General features: G+C 36.7%; 1 protein-coding gene across 1 annotated transcript in view; it reads right to left on the bottom strand.

Moving 5' to 3' along the window:
• OSTN (osteocrin) overlaps positions 1-12,093 on the bottom strand; it is a 45,641-nt gene extending 33,548 nt beyond the window's left edge. Inside the window, exon 1 of the mRNA XM_027582248.1 lies at positions 12,056-12,093. The gene's annotated coding sequence lies outside the window, so the exon portion shown is untranslated. The remainder of the gene's footprint in view (positions 1-12,055) is intronic.
• Positions 12,094-13,293: the final 1,200 nt, after the last annotated feature.

Genomic DNA, 13,293 nt, shown 5'->3' with positions numbered 1-13,293 from the left:
TTGAGCTTTATTTTTAGTATTCAGGAAGCAAGGAGTAATTCTCACTTCAAAAGAACTTTGAGAGGATTGAATTGATTCATGTATACTTCTTTATCCCCTAATATATTTATAATTTTAAGTGAAAGAACAGTGATGAGGTATTACTAAGTATTTCTTTAGTAACTATGTTTGCTTTGGTGTGACCCAAGATTTTTTTATGAAACTTCCTTATAGTACTGTTACTGTGAAACCTCAGTGTAGATTTTAGCAATAAAGACTATCTGCTAGAATATAGACAAATAAGTGTTTTATAGAGACAGGGTAGTATCTGTGTTAACCATGTCTATTAACATTTAAAATAAGTATAAACATATTTTAGCATTGTTGATAACATTTGTAGAATATAATTTTAATTTTCATGTTATATAGTCTAAACTCGTTCTTCAGTATGCCACCAATACATATTTTGGACTGTAATGTTACTCACTAGTTACTTCTCTATATTCCACCCTTTCTGGAAGGGGGCAGTGTATTCTGTGTTCTCTTTCTGACAAATTGATATCTGAGCTGAGTATTTTTATAAGTATCAAAAAACAATAAATCATGACTATGAGTCTAAATAGAGACAGTAGAAAAATAACAAGAAAGAATGCAACAGTTATCTAATAAAAATACCAACAAAAAGCACATTACCTATTCTTTAGAATATCTGACACAGAATCATATTTTTTCCTTCTGATTATGCTGGTGTCTCTAAATTTCCTCAATGTAAAGGAAGATATATCAATACTTTAACTCTTTTAAAAATGATTTCATATTTCTGGCATATCTTTTTTTTTTAAATAGCTCTCTCATTCCATCAAAGATAAACTACAGTTGTGATGTTTTTCTTCCTCATTTTTTATCATGTTAAAAACAGGTTCCAAAGTGTGAAATGGCCCAATTTTGTAAGCCTTTCCATGCGGATTTCCTTTAACTATTTTTATGTACATTTTACAAACCAGGTTTCTCTTCATCTCTGCAATATTATAAATGGCACAGGATGATGGGCATTTATAATATTGATGTTTATGTTTGAGGCATATATTTTTGTGCTTGGGTGTATGTAGGAAAAAAAGTCATAATGTATCATCTTACAGATAACCACATCCTGATTATTTGGATAGGGAGATGTAAAAATAAATGCTGAGTTTAAATACACACACTTAATGGTTTAAACCCATGCTTGTAGCCAGTTAACCAGAAGGCCAAGTTCCTAAATATGGCAGTTGGTACACTAATGAAAACAAACACCCTGGCACCTGCCACACAAAAGACATTTGATTAACTAGTTGAAACTTGATTGCCACAAAATTAGAAACAGAGGAAATTATAGGGAGGGAAGGAAAAGAGTAGGTTCAGCTCCATTTCCCTATTTTGTTGATAGTGGATAAATATAGCCTATGATTTAAAATCTAGTTGGCCCCATGTACACTCCAAATCACAGAAAGAACGCTGAAGGATGTTTATTGTAGGGATACACCAAAGTGGAGATATTTGCAATGTTTTCAGGACATCAGTAATTTGAATTGAGTGATTTTTGGATAATCTTCCTCTGGCTAGTGAGGAGCTTCAAAAGAGACAGTGAGCGTGCGATCTGCCTTACAAAATTTGGTGCTTGCTTCATTCATTGTCAGCCAATTGGTCTACTATGTTCTTGCATTTTCACATTTTAAATAATACTGTTGAATAAACAAACATTCACACTGTGTAACTTCTCAACCTTTGTTTTAAAGACTTTTCCACATGTCAGAATTATATCCCAAAGGAATCCTCCAGACAGTAGCTGGATGGCAATGGAGGGAGCAAGTCTGGGGAGGATAAGGGGGTTAAAGTTTTGTCATTTAAGCTGGGGAAGCAACATATATCGTATACTCCCTAAAGGAACACTGAGAGTGCATTTTGACATATAAAAGGCTCTGAATGTACAGTAGCAAAAAAATTATTTAATTATATTTAGGCTAGAATTAAATGAGAATTCTGTGAAAATGAAGAAAGATGTTTCATTGTTGAGAATCGGTGAGGTAATGAGTCATTGTTATTATAAAAACAAAAAAATCTCTCCTGTGGGCTGGGATGGAAAAAAAGAAAAGATCGAGCACCACAGATCCAAAAGAGAAAGCAAACAGGAATGAGGGGAGGTGTTAGAATGAGAGGTTAAGCTGAAAAGAAAAACGTGAGCCAATATCTGATCACAAGCATTTTTTTCATCGCACTTTTAAACTATCTATTTTGAGGGCTGGTGTTGAAAAAAAAAATAAACTTACTTTGGTGATTAAGAAAATTTCTCTTCAACCTGAGACTTTATCAGTAATGTCTGACTTATGGATAGTAGATCTATTAGAAAGTCTCAAGAGTACTGAGTTTGGGTGTGAACTTGGTAACTTTGGGAATTTTTAATTTACCCCAGTTACTTGATTGGAAATACTCAAAGTAGACTTTACTGCACCCTTATTTTCAACAAAAACTAAAAATAAAGGGCTTAAAGATAAAGGATAAAGAACTCACAAACTAATTAAACTTTTATATTTTTTTAAGTGAGATTTAATAAGACATGTTGTAAAGGGTCCCTAGTTCTGACACTATGAAATGACTGTGTGAGCCTACCCACCACACTGCTCACTGTCTTCTCAGAAAGCGATGGTGGGCATCTAAGCAATTGGTGAGTCAGCTTGGCCCTGAGTAAGTCTGTAAAACAGAGTAAGTTCAGTGTGCCCTGTGCCCTGCTCTATAAGTTATAGTCACCCAAGTCCTTTTGTTAACAAAGGAAGGCTTCAGGAAGAGTCGATAACAGCGTGACTTTCATTTTTTATTTCAAAAGAGGACCTAAAAGGGACAATGCTTAACACAAAGTTTGTGTGGCTCACTGGAACAGAAAAAGACCTGCTCCAGGTCTGGGGAGACTCAGTCCTTGCCTTGGGTTGGCCATATCGCTTGGGCAAACCCTTTCCTCTCTAGGCGGAGTGAAATGGGCTTGGTCTAAATGAACTCTAATGTTGCTTCTAGCTTTTTAAAAGTCTGTTGGCTTTTTAAAAAGTCTGTTGGCTCTTTTCTGGTGTAAGTGCAGACATTGTAGGTAATGATAATAGTTAGTGCAGGTTTAGCTAATAAGGCCTTTCTGTTGTCCCTCAAATCAGCCAGTCTGTGCATAAGATTGCATCTAAGTTTTGACATAAACACATTCCTCTTGAATTTAAAACATTTCCAGCTGGAAAAGGAGGGCCTCCAAATCTTTCATTTTAAGATGTCATTTATAGTAAGGGATCTCATTTTATACATGATTTAAATTATGACATGCTATCAAGTATAAGACTCATTCCAATTTCCGAGATGTTAAAATGTGCATCAGAATGGATGAAATATGGTACATCTAATGCACTTTCAAATGCTTACTCTTTTTACTTTGTTTTTTTGTCATGCTTAAGTCATTATGCTCAGTATTTTAAAAATATAACTCTTTTAGTCAATAAATAAGTATTCAACAACATCAGAAAAATATTTCTACGCTGGTGAGGAAAAAGCTCAGAATTAGACTTGAAGGATAGAGAAAAGTGTCTTTGCTGTGCTATTTATTGGTTTAGTGACCCTGAACAAGATGCTTAAGTTGTCAAAATTGTCTAATAAAACTCACTTTATGAATTTACAGCATTTCAATTTTAGTTAATTGAAAGTTATTTAATTAATTTACAAATAGCCTAAACATTATGGATTTGGTTTAGGATTGCCAAATAAGAACAATAAGTGTATTTAATCTTTTTTTTAAGATTATTTATTTATTTATTTGCTGAGAGAGACAGCAAGAGAGGGAACACAAGCAGGGGGGAGTGGGAGAGGGAGAAGCAGACTCCCCGCTGAGCAGGGAGCCCGATGTGGGACTCGATCCCAGGACCCTGGGATCATGACCTGAGCTGAAGGCAGATGCTTAACGACTGAGCCACCCAGGCGCCCCATGTATTTAATCTTATATTTAGTATTATTTACTGAAAATGTATAAAGATATAATTATTTATGAAAAAAAAACACCCTATCATTTTTATTCTTATTTTATGATAGGTAAAAACTTTTCAATGGGAACTTTAAATTGTACATGAAAAGTTTTGTAACCTATAAGATAATGTGAAAAGATTAATTACATGGTATGAAGGGGATTATAATTGAGCTGAAGGCAGATCTTTGAAGTCAAATCCTTCCAGGGAGCATAAAGCTTATACTCAACAACTAGATAGGGAACTGAAAATTTGGGGGCATTGATAAAGACAATCTGCAACACTTATTTTAAACAATCAAGAGGTGCAACATTTATGTTAAACAACCAAGAGATATATTACAGTTTGACATTATACAGATAATTTTGACATTTCAACGAGTGGTAATATTTGAACAAAGTGGTAAGAAGGTTGCCACTAGTTTTCTTTGAAGAGTCAAGTAGCCAGGTCTGCTGGAAGGCAGAGACTCGGACCAGGTGAGTTTGAGGTCTCTTCCTTCCTGGAGCTTCAATTCCCCTGCCTCTGGTGAATTTGGCCCCACAAACAAGAGAACTCAGTGTAGCTGTGGCACTTAGAACTTTAGGAGTGGGGAATTGCTTTCGAATCCTCATAAATAAAAGACTTAAAATCACTGAGAATTTTCACCCCAAAGCAGTTTGAATTACATGTTGTAGCTTCTGTCAATTAATATATATATGTTATCTATGTCATCCTCACAAAAATACATTGGAGAAAAATGCTTGTGTTGCTGAGATATTTATTTGAAATTCTCTTTATAAAATTTGTTACTTTCAGTAAATTGTGTGGTGGGTATTTTGCTTTATGTTTTGAGTATGATTCTAAAAGAAAGGTGCAAATTGAGACAGCAGTTTAACATTTCCCACTTTTTTTGTTTTAATTAAAATATCAGGAACATGTTCTTTCTCATTTCTCATTGCTCTTCAGTCAGCAATAGTACGTTTTCCAAAATCACGGAGCCAGTTAGAAGAGCCAGAAAAACAACTTGATTTTCAGACTCTCAGTTTCATGCTCCTTCAAGTATAACTGATTTGTAAAAGTCTAAAACATTTTTCTGTCTCCAAAACAAACTGCTTATAAAGTAAAATGTTTACGGATGACGTGTTCTTCATGTGGCAGGCACCTGCCTTTTTAAAGGACTTTCCTTGAATGCTATGCATCAGGAAGAATGAATTTACTTCTATACATGTGTTAATTGATTTTATTCTACTTGGCACCCTTTTCATTCTATTTTAGACACTATTGCCTTCGAAAATTTCAAAAATTTTGTTGTTTTTGCTTGGTTGGAATTTTCAATCATACCACTAGTCTCTTTCTTGCAAAAATTTAAGAAGGAAATCTACAATGACACTTTAAAGGAAATTTGCATTACTAAAAAGCCCAGGTAAATATATTTAACAAAGTGTTTAGAGTCAACATGATGTGCTGAATGAATGAATATATGAATGAAGCAGCCTTATGTGGGAGGCAAATAGGAATGCAGAGCAGATATTAACATTCCAGCTTTATTGATATGGAAACCAAGGCTTAGAGAAGGGAAGAGATTTGCCCAAGTTGTACAAACACAGTAATATGTGATAAAGTTCATGCCAGAATCCCAGTAAGTCCATTAATGTTTCACATTTCAGATTCTCATTCTAACGAAAGCAACATGAATCAATATTCCCCAATAATTATCCCAGGAGAGTTTAAGATTTCTCCTTATTAAACATTAATTTGTGCTTAGATCCCTGAATTAATGCAAGTTTCTTGAAATAAAACGATGTCACCTGGAAATAGAAAAAAACTTTAGTGTATGATTGTATACAATTCTGGTAAGGGGATTTGTGGTTTAATTCTAATGCTTTATAATGAGAAAAACAAGAATCTTTAAAATTATGGATAGGGAAAAGCTGGTAGCTTTGTGCATAAATATGCTGCTTGGCCATTTGAAACATGGAGAATTTTTGTCTGGCATAACAAGGATTTCAAAGGATAAATGCAATTAAAGATGGCACAGATAAGCCTCAGGATATTGTGGAATGTTACCACCTCTTTTACTTTTTACCCCATTTTGTACCTACATATAATATTTAATAAAAATATTAATTTACATTTTAATTGCATTAAACTAGCCAATATAATCAATTAAAAAATACTGTCTAAAATGTACATGAAGGACCAAAAATATGAATTTTATCATACTCAAAAGGATGCACTTATTAGGCAGATACTATATATCAAGCACCAGGAATATAAAAGTGAGTCAGACACCCTCCCTGTCCTCCAGTTGCTCACAGCCTGGTCAACATGGAGACCCCTCAACCACTTGCCCTGCCCGGGGATTTCTTACTGCAACACCAGACTCTTCCTGGAATGCTTTTATTTCTTTCAAGTACAATTGTTGTAAGTAACCATTTTTAAACATTTGCATAGTACATTATTATTTTGAAATTAATTTATCTCCTTTATCAGCACATCAATCATGCTAGATCAACATGAAAAATATTATAATTGTGCTTTTTAAAATAAATGTACTGCGATAAGCTGAGTTACTTTAGAATACTGGTATCCTAACTCCCTGTATTGCAAGTATACTTTCTTTTTTTTTTTTAAGATTTTATTTTTATTTGTCAGAGAGAGAGAGAGAGTGCAGAAGAAGGGGGAGGGGCAGGCAGAGGGAGAAGCAGGATCCCTGCTGAGCAGGGAGCCTGACACGGGGCTGATCCCAACACCCTGGGGTCGTGACCTGAGCTGAAGGCAGACACTCAACCAACTGAGCCACCCATGCATCCCACATGTATACTCTCTAATACAATGAAGTCAATTACTAGAAAGGGGTCAGTCCTTAGTTTACACAGATATGGATATGACTCTTGACTGGGCATGCTACCTAGCCTCTCCGTTTTAATATTTTCATCAAGAATACGGGGCAAAGATTTACTTTGTGGTTTATTATAAGGATTACGAATAATACAAGTGACTAACACAAATTAATTACGCAAATAATAGCTATCATTCTCCTGATATTTCCTTCTAAATCTGGCAACTTAACAAAACATGTCATACTACTTTTTTGTTATGAAAAATATTTTTTTATCCTTGTTCATTTCAAGGAACAAAATCACTTGAAATCTAGAATTATGACAAAGTGATAGAAAATAAATTATAATAAAATAATATTGAGTGAGGGAAGATATCTCACCAGAGTTACAAGTGGCAACCACTCCAACATTTGGTGTTACAGTATATTATGCATTATCATTAATTTCAGCCATAATATTTCTATCAAATATTACTATGAAAATATTAGCATACACCAGAATATCACAACGGGAAGAAAACAAAGAGAATTAATCTCAGTTATACTCAAAACATAATTATTCAAGTTCTAATTCTAGTAATAAAAGTGAATTTTTAATTGAATTTTAATATAATTTATATGATACATACATTTTTTAGTTCATAAGATATCTTTATTGACTGTTTTTTAAAAAAATTTCGATGTTGTTAGGATCGTGATTTTCACAGAATTTTTGTGATATTGACAGTATAGCGTAGCACAATCAGCTGTGCCACGAAAGCAGAACCACCATGGGCATTATGGGAATGAAGGATCTCGTCACTGGAACTAGGCCTTACACAGCATCGGAAGAGCTGGGAAGGGATGGACTGCAGAGAAGGCAGAGGAAGAGAGCATGCCTCATGGAGCCCTGGTGTGGATAGAAAAGTCAGAGCTTCCAGGGAAATGCAACCACCAAAGTGGTCCCATGGGAACCACAGCTCTGACTTGGTGGATCAACAGCCAAGTTGCCATTGGTGGCATGGATGGCATTTTAAAAGTGCATTTTCTTAGGGGCACCTGGGTGTCTCAGTCTGTTAAGCATTTGCCTTCGGCTTAGGTCATGATCCCAGGGTCCTGGGGTGGAGCCCCACATCCGGCTCCCTGCTCCGCGGGGAGTCTGCTTCTCCCTCTCCCTCTGTCTGCATCTTTCGTTGCTTGTGGGCATGCTCTCTGTCAAATAAAATCTTAAAAAAAATAAGTAAAATTGCATTTTCCACATGGTTATAGCCTTATGTCTCATGGGAACATAGAATTTTAGAAAGGGAGGGGATGCTCTTTGGAAACTGTCAAATTTAACACTCTCAACAGATGGAGAGAGTGAGGCTCAGAGACAGTTAAGCCGGCCAAGGGAATGGAGATGAAGGAGAGATTTAAGAAGGACAAAGAAGAGGAGGGAGCAGGGTGAAGCATGGTGGAGGAACTGTTCCTGTGGGAGCAGCCTAGTGTTGAGGCCTGAGCTGGTGGGATATTGATAAGGGTAAGGCTGGGCAACAGCCAGTTCAAGCCAACCAAGGCACTGGGCAATTACTGGCAGGTGATCCTAACCACTGCTCTGGAGAGGTACCCTGAGAACTATCTGGCAAAGAAGAGGGAGGGCTCAGTTAAAAGAGACCTCTAAATCAGAGACATCTCAGGTACAGGAGAGTTGGCCTGTGTAGAGAGGTGCCCAGGGCTAGGAGGGAACTTGGGGCTCATCTTTTATTACCTCCCGGTCTCCAGGGGAGAATGAAGCCCCAGGAAGCCTGAGTGAAAGGTGATGAAGTCAGGACTGGGATTAGAAGTCTGGTTTCCTGACCCCAAACTTGTGTTCCTCTGAGGGCGCCAAAGTCTTTAAGCAAAGGTTGTCCGGTAGGTAGGGATGTCGGCAGATGAAATATAGGCAAGAAGATTAAATTAGGTGATATGTAAAGATTAACCCCAAGATAGTGTGAAACTGAGTCTTCATTCTCTAATATAGGAAAACTGGCTGATGTGGGAGCTTCCCTTGGTCATTCTCCCACGCAGTATCCCCGGTACTTCCAGTTCTTTTGTCTCTTTCCATAATAACAGGATATTATTGAGCCCTACTCTGTGCTTAAGATTTGCCTGAAGTTATAAACTACATAGTGACAGAGTTGGGACAATATTTTGGGACTGCTTACTTTGAGTTCTATTCCTTTGGGACAAGTTCAATTAGTCTAATTTTATTAATCAAAGGTTCAAATCATTGAAAGTATTTGAATAAGAAGTTAAATTGTAGTCCTGAAGACCCTAAATCTAGTCTACTAACCATATCAGATTCTCTACTGCCCATGATTCATTATATAGGAATCAATTCAAAACTCTGAGAAATAAGGGAGAGAAACAAATGTCAACTTTAAATACCTTATTGAGTGACACCACAGTGCAATTCATTTACAAAGAGGAGACTTGAATTCATATCCATGGGAGAGTTCCTCAGAAAAATTCTGGGAGAGTGCTGAAGACCAGTGCCAAAGTAAAGACACACACCGTGCCTGATGTTTTCGGGGAGACACCCATTTTATAGCTTATATGGGCATTAAAATTATCATAAATTATTGTTAAAATTATTTAATTTCTAGAAAGATAACTTAGAAACAAATAACTATCACATTCCTAAACCTATAGCAGCTATCGTTATAATTTGAAGGACCAATATTTTGCATTTGTAAAACTGAATTTATTGAGTGTACACTATTCCCATGGATCAAAACCTGAAGCAAAGTTTTAAATTTGTTCTTAAACATAATTCAAATGTATGTTTCAAATTAACTCTTAATTCAATCATTTAATGGCAAGAGCACTTCAAATACAAAAGAATACAAAAATACAAAATAGTGACTTAAGTCTACTTTAAACTGTTATTAATATCATACTTGTATATTTGGGTTTTACAAGAAGAAAAAACAGAGGATACTCTAGGTTCGATGAATATAGAATACTGACTTTAGAATTTGATTAATTTAGGGATACTTCTTAAGCTCCAACTTTGATAGAAATAAAGATAAGAGAAAACCTTTCTTTTCTACCTAAGCTTTTAAAAGTAGACCACTTTTATACATTTAAACATTTACTAAATTGGACATCTTTGATGAAAGCAAAATTAATACTAGTAACACATACAGAGAATCATTATCTTGAGTTGTCTTTCTCTTTGTTTTGAAATGGGAAACAAAAGCAACGAATAATCTAAGAAATATGAAATGTCTGACAATTAGCTCTGCCTTAATTTTGTATTACAAAAATATCTTCTTAGATTTTCTACTCATTTTAGAGAGGAAAATATCACCAAAAAACATTCAAAATCAAGATATAATCAAAACATTTAAGAAGTATGTGAAAATAAAAAAAAAGTAGCTCAAAGGAAAAAAACTGTAAATGTTTCTCATAGCTTTTATATTTAACTTACCTTGTGAAAAATCAGGAGATTCTAACTTTAGAGTCCTGTCTGTGCAGTTTCTCCCAAACTCAGCCCTGATGGTGAGTTTTCTCTCGGAGTTTTTATAGTCTCAGTTATACACCCCTCACTCCAATCCCTGCCTTTGCTTTCTCTTACATCATTTCTAGATTTTCCACTGAACACTTTCCCAAGCCTCTCTTCCATCTCTCCCCCCACTCTCTCTCTTATTCTCTTTCTCTCAGTCTTTCTCTTTCCCTCTCCTACTCTTCTCCGTATTTATCTATTGCTTTGATCATGGTATTTAAGTAACAACAGGAGCTTGGGCTCTGGAAAATTTAAGTATACATTTAGTATTGTGTTCAGCCTTAGACCCATCGCTTCTCCCTGAGGTTTTAGAAAATCTAGCTCGGATAATTACAAATCATATTTGGGAAACAAAAATGCCCTCAGATTTGTTAAAAAGAAACTCACTAGGGTATTTCAAAGTAAGATTTAGGGAGATTATAATCAGAAACCCAAACTGATTTATTGGTGTATATTTTGGACCCCTAAATGCAATGATCATCTATGGAAATGGTGAGTAGTTTCAGCCTCGGTCAGGTGCACAGCGCTGTGTCAGTGAAACTGACAGCGACTTCAGAATTAACATTGCTATACTGGGAAGGTTGTCACTAACAAACCTATAAATACTGAACTGTGACAAGTGGGCTATAAATGCAGACGTTGTAATCATTCTTATCTTTCTCTGCTCTCCAGTATTTTAATTTCCTTTTCACCAAAACATTCCTGCTTCTTTCTGAAACTTTTCTTCATTCCCATTTCCTACTAATCACATTTGAAACTTACACACACAGACTGTAAAAAAATAAGTTATTAAGTCCTAGAGGTATTATGCTGTTAGATCATTATTAGCTCATTTGATTCACCACTAGGTCTCTGTTTGACAGATAAGGAAACTGAGGCTAGATACATTAAGTGACTTTACAAGGCCACACAGCTAGGAACTAGTAGCAGAACCAGATTTCAAATGCATATCTTAATTCTATATCCAGTTCTTGTCCCACAGCTTCATCTTGTCTCACTGTTTAAAAAGCTAGAAAAAGAATCCAAGCCAGATCATCTTTTGTGCAAATAGAAGTAAATTTGTTCTTTTTGGTTTTGCTTTAAAAGTCATTTAAAATACTAGTCACTAGTGTAGAGACTATTACATGGTTAATTTGGATCTAGATGGGGAACTGACCAGAGCACACTGAATTGGTGGGACAGTAAAATACTTCATTTTTTTTTTTTTTTATGAAGGGTTTCCAGGGATAACATATGTCTCAACAAGCTTGAAATTTGAGTAGTTGGCAGTGATAGTTCACAAGTCAAGATAAAAATACAGCCTAATTGTGGACCCTTGTTTAGACATTACTGCCATAAAATGATTATGTTAGCTTGAATCCACATGATGGAAAACTCTCAATATAGATTTAACGGATGCATCATAATGCTACCAGAAGCCAATATTCTTGACGTACCTTCTACCCTTTCTTGAAATGCCTCTCTCAGTATGCTGACAAGTGATATCTGTGGCTGATTTATTCCAGATCTGTCCCTGCTTAGACAGTCCAAAGATTCCACCCTATTTGTGGATTTTGTTGACCTAATTCAAAAGTTTGACTTAACTGTTCTGCAGCAGTAGAAATAGCAAGTTTATTCCAGGAACATAACCATGGTACATTTAAGCCATTTATACAGGGTTCTGCACATTATATACCCCTGTGTAAATTGCTTGCGCATTTATACATGATAGAGAAATTCCGTTACCTTGAAAGACAGGGTAGAAACAGGAGCATATGAAGAAGTTGAAAGAGAACACACATCCAGTGATAGAAGGGAGAGACTAAGATGAGAAAGGGAGAAAATATTAATGAAAACTTTTCTGCTAGTATATCATTATTAAATCTGCATAACAACCTTGCTGAAGAGGTATTATTATTCATATTTAAAAAAACAGATGAAAAAACCAACACTCAAATATGTGAAATGCATAATCCAAGTGCTCACAGCTACAAAGTGATGGAATCAGGAGTTGAACCTCACTCTCTGTATCAGTCAGGATTGTGACAGTAAAGGGATGGCACGTTGAAATGGAATAATTTGTGGGGAATTTAATGTGGGCAGGGTGTAGAGGAACCAGAGAGGATAGCACAGTACCACAGAACCAATAATAGCTAGGTATCCTTAATCTTGAAGGATTAAAGGTAAGTAGAGACAGAGGGATATGGGTAGACAAAGTTGCTTGGCAGAAGTGTGACCTTTCATCAAGGGACACAGCCAGTCAAGAGCAACCTACAGGGGAGGGAACTTAGGAAATAAACACCAAGATTTCACTTGCTTTCTCAATATAATCTCCTATTATGTTTACTTTCGGTCAAACCCAACTGGAAAAGGGATTGAACGCGGGTAGATAAAAGACCCAGCAAACTATTTAACCTCAAAATCGTGTTAAAAGACATACAAATGAGGGAGGAGTAGGAGACCTGGATTTCCTGTGGTCTCAGGAATTCAGCTGGGTAGGGATCAAACCATTCTTAACACCTACGAACTCAACAGGAGATCGAAGAAAAGAATAGCAACAACTCTCCGAATAGAAAAGCGACCACTTTCTGGAAAGTAGGAGGTGCGGAGAAGTGAATCCGAGGAGATATTCGGGAGGATAGACGGCTGGGGAGGGGGCCTCCATTGGCCACTTCTGGCAAGTGATAGAGCCGCGGAGCACAAAATCGGACCTTTTAGAAGTTGGCTCGGCGGAGGGACGTCGCTGCAGTGGCTAAGCGGGGGGTGGAACCCTCGCAGGACAGTGTGGTCTCAGGACCCTCGGGGTCACAGAAAGACCGGGGGTGCCTGAGTGCGGCAGAGCTCCCAGGTAGTGGAGCGGGGAAGCCGGCTGCAGAGATGGAGCCGAGGCGTGGGCTCTCAGCTCGGGGTTGCCATAAACCGTGATCCGCAGCACAGTCGGGCCACTGCTCTTCCAGCAGAAACCCAACAAGTGGCAGAACTGG

This window comes from Zalophus californianus, chromosome 1, assembly GCF_009762305.2.
Source record: "Zalophus californianus isolate mZalCal1 chromosome 1, mZalCal1.pri.v2, whole genome shotgun sequence".
Classification (NCBI taxonomy): domain Eukaryota; kingdom Metazoa; phylum Chordata; class Mammalia; order Carnivora; family Otariidae; genus Zalophus; species Zalophus californianus.
Note: the sequence above shows the minus strand (reverse complement) of the source record. Positions and strands in the feature narration are given on the sequence as shown.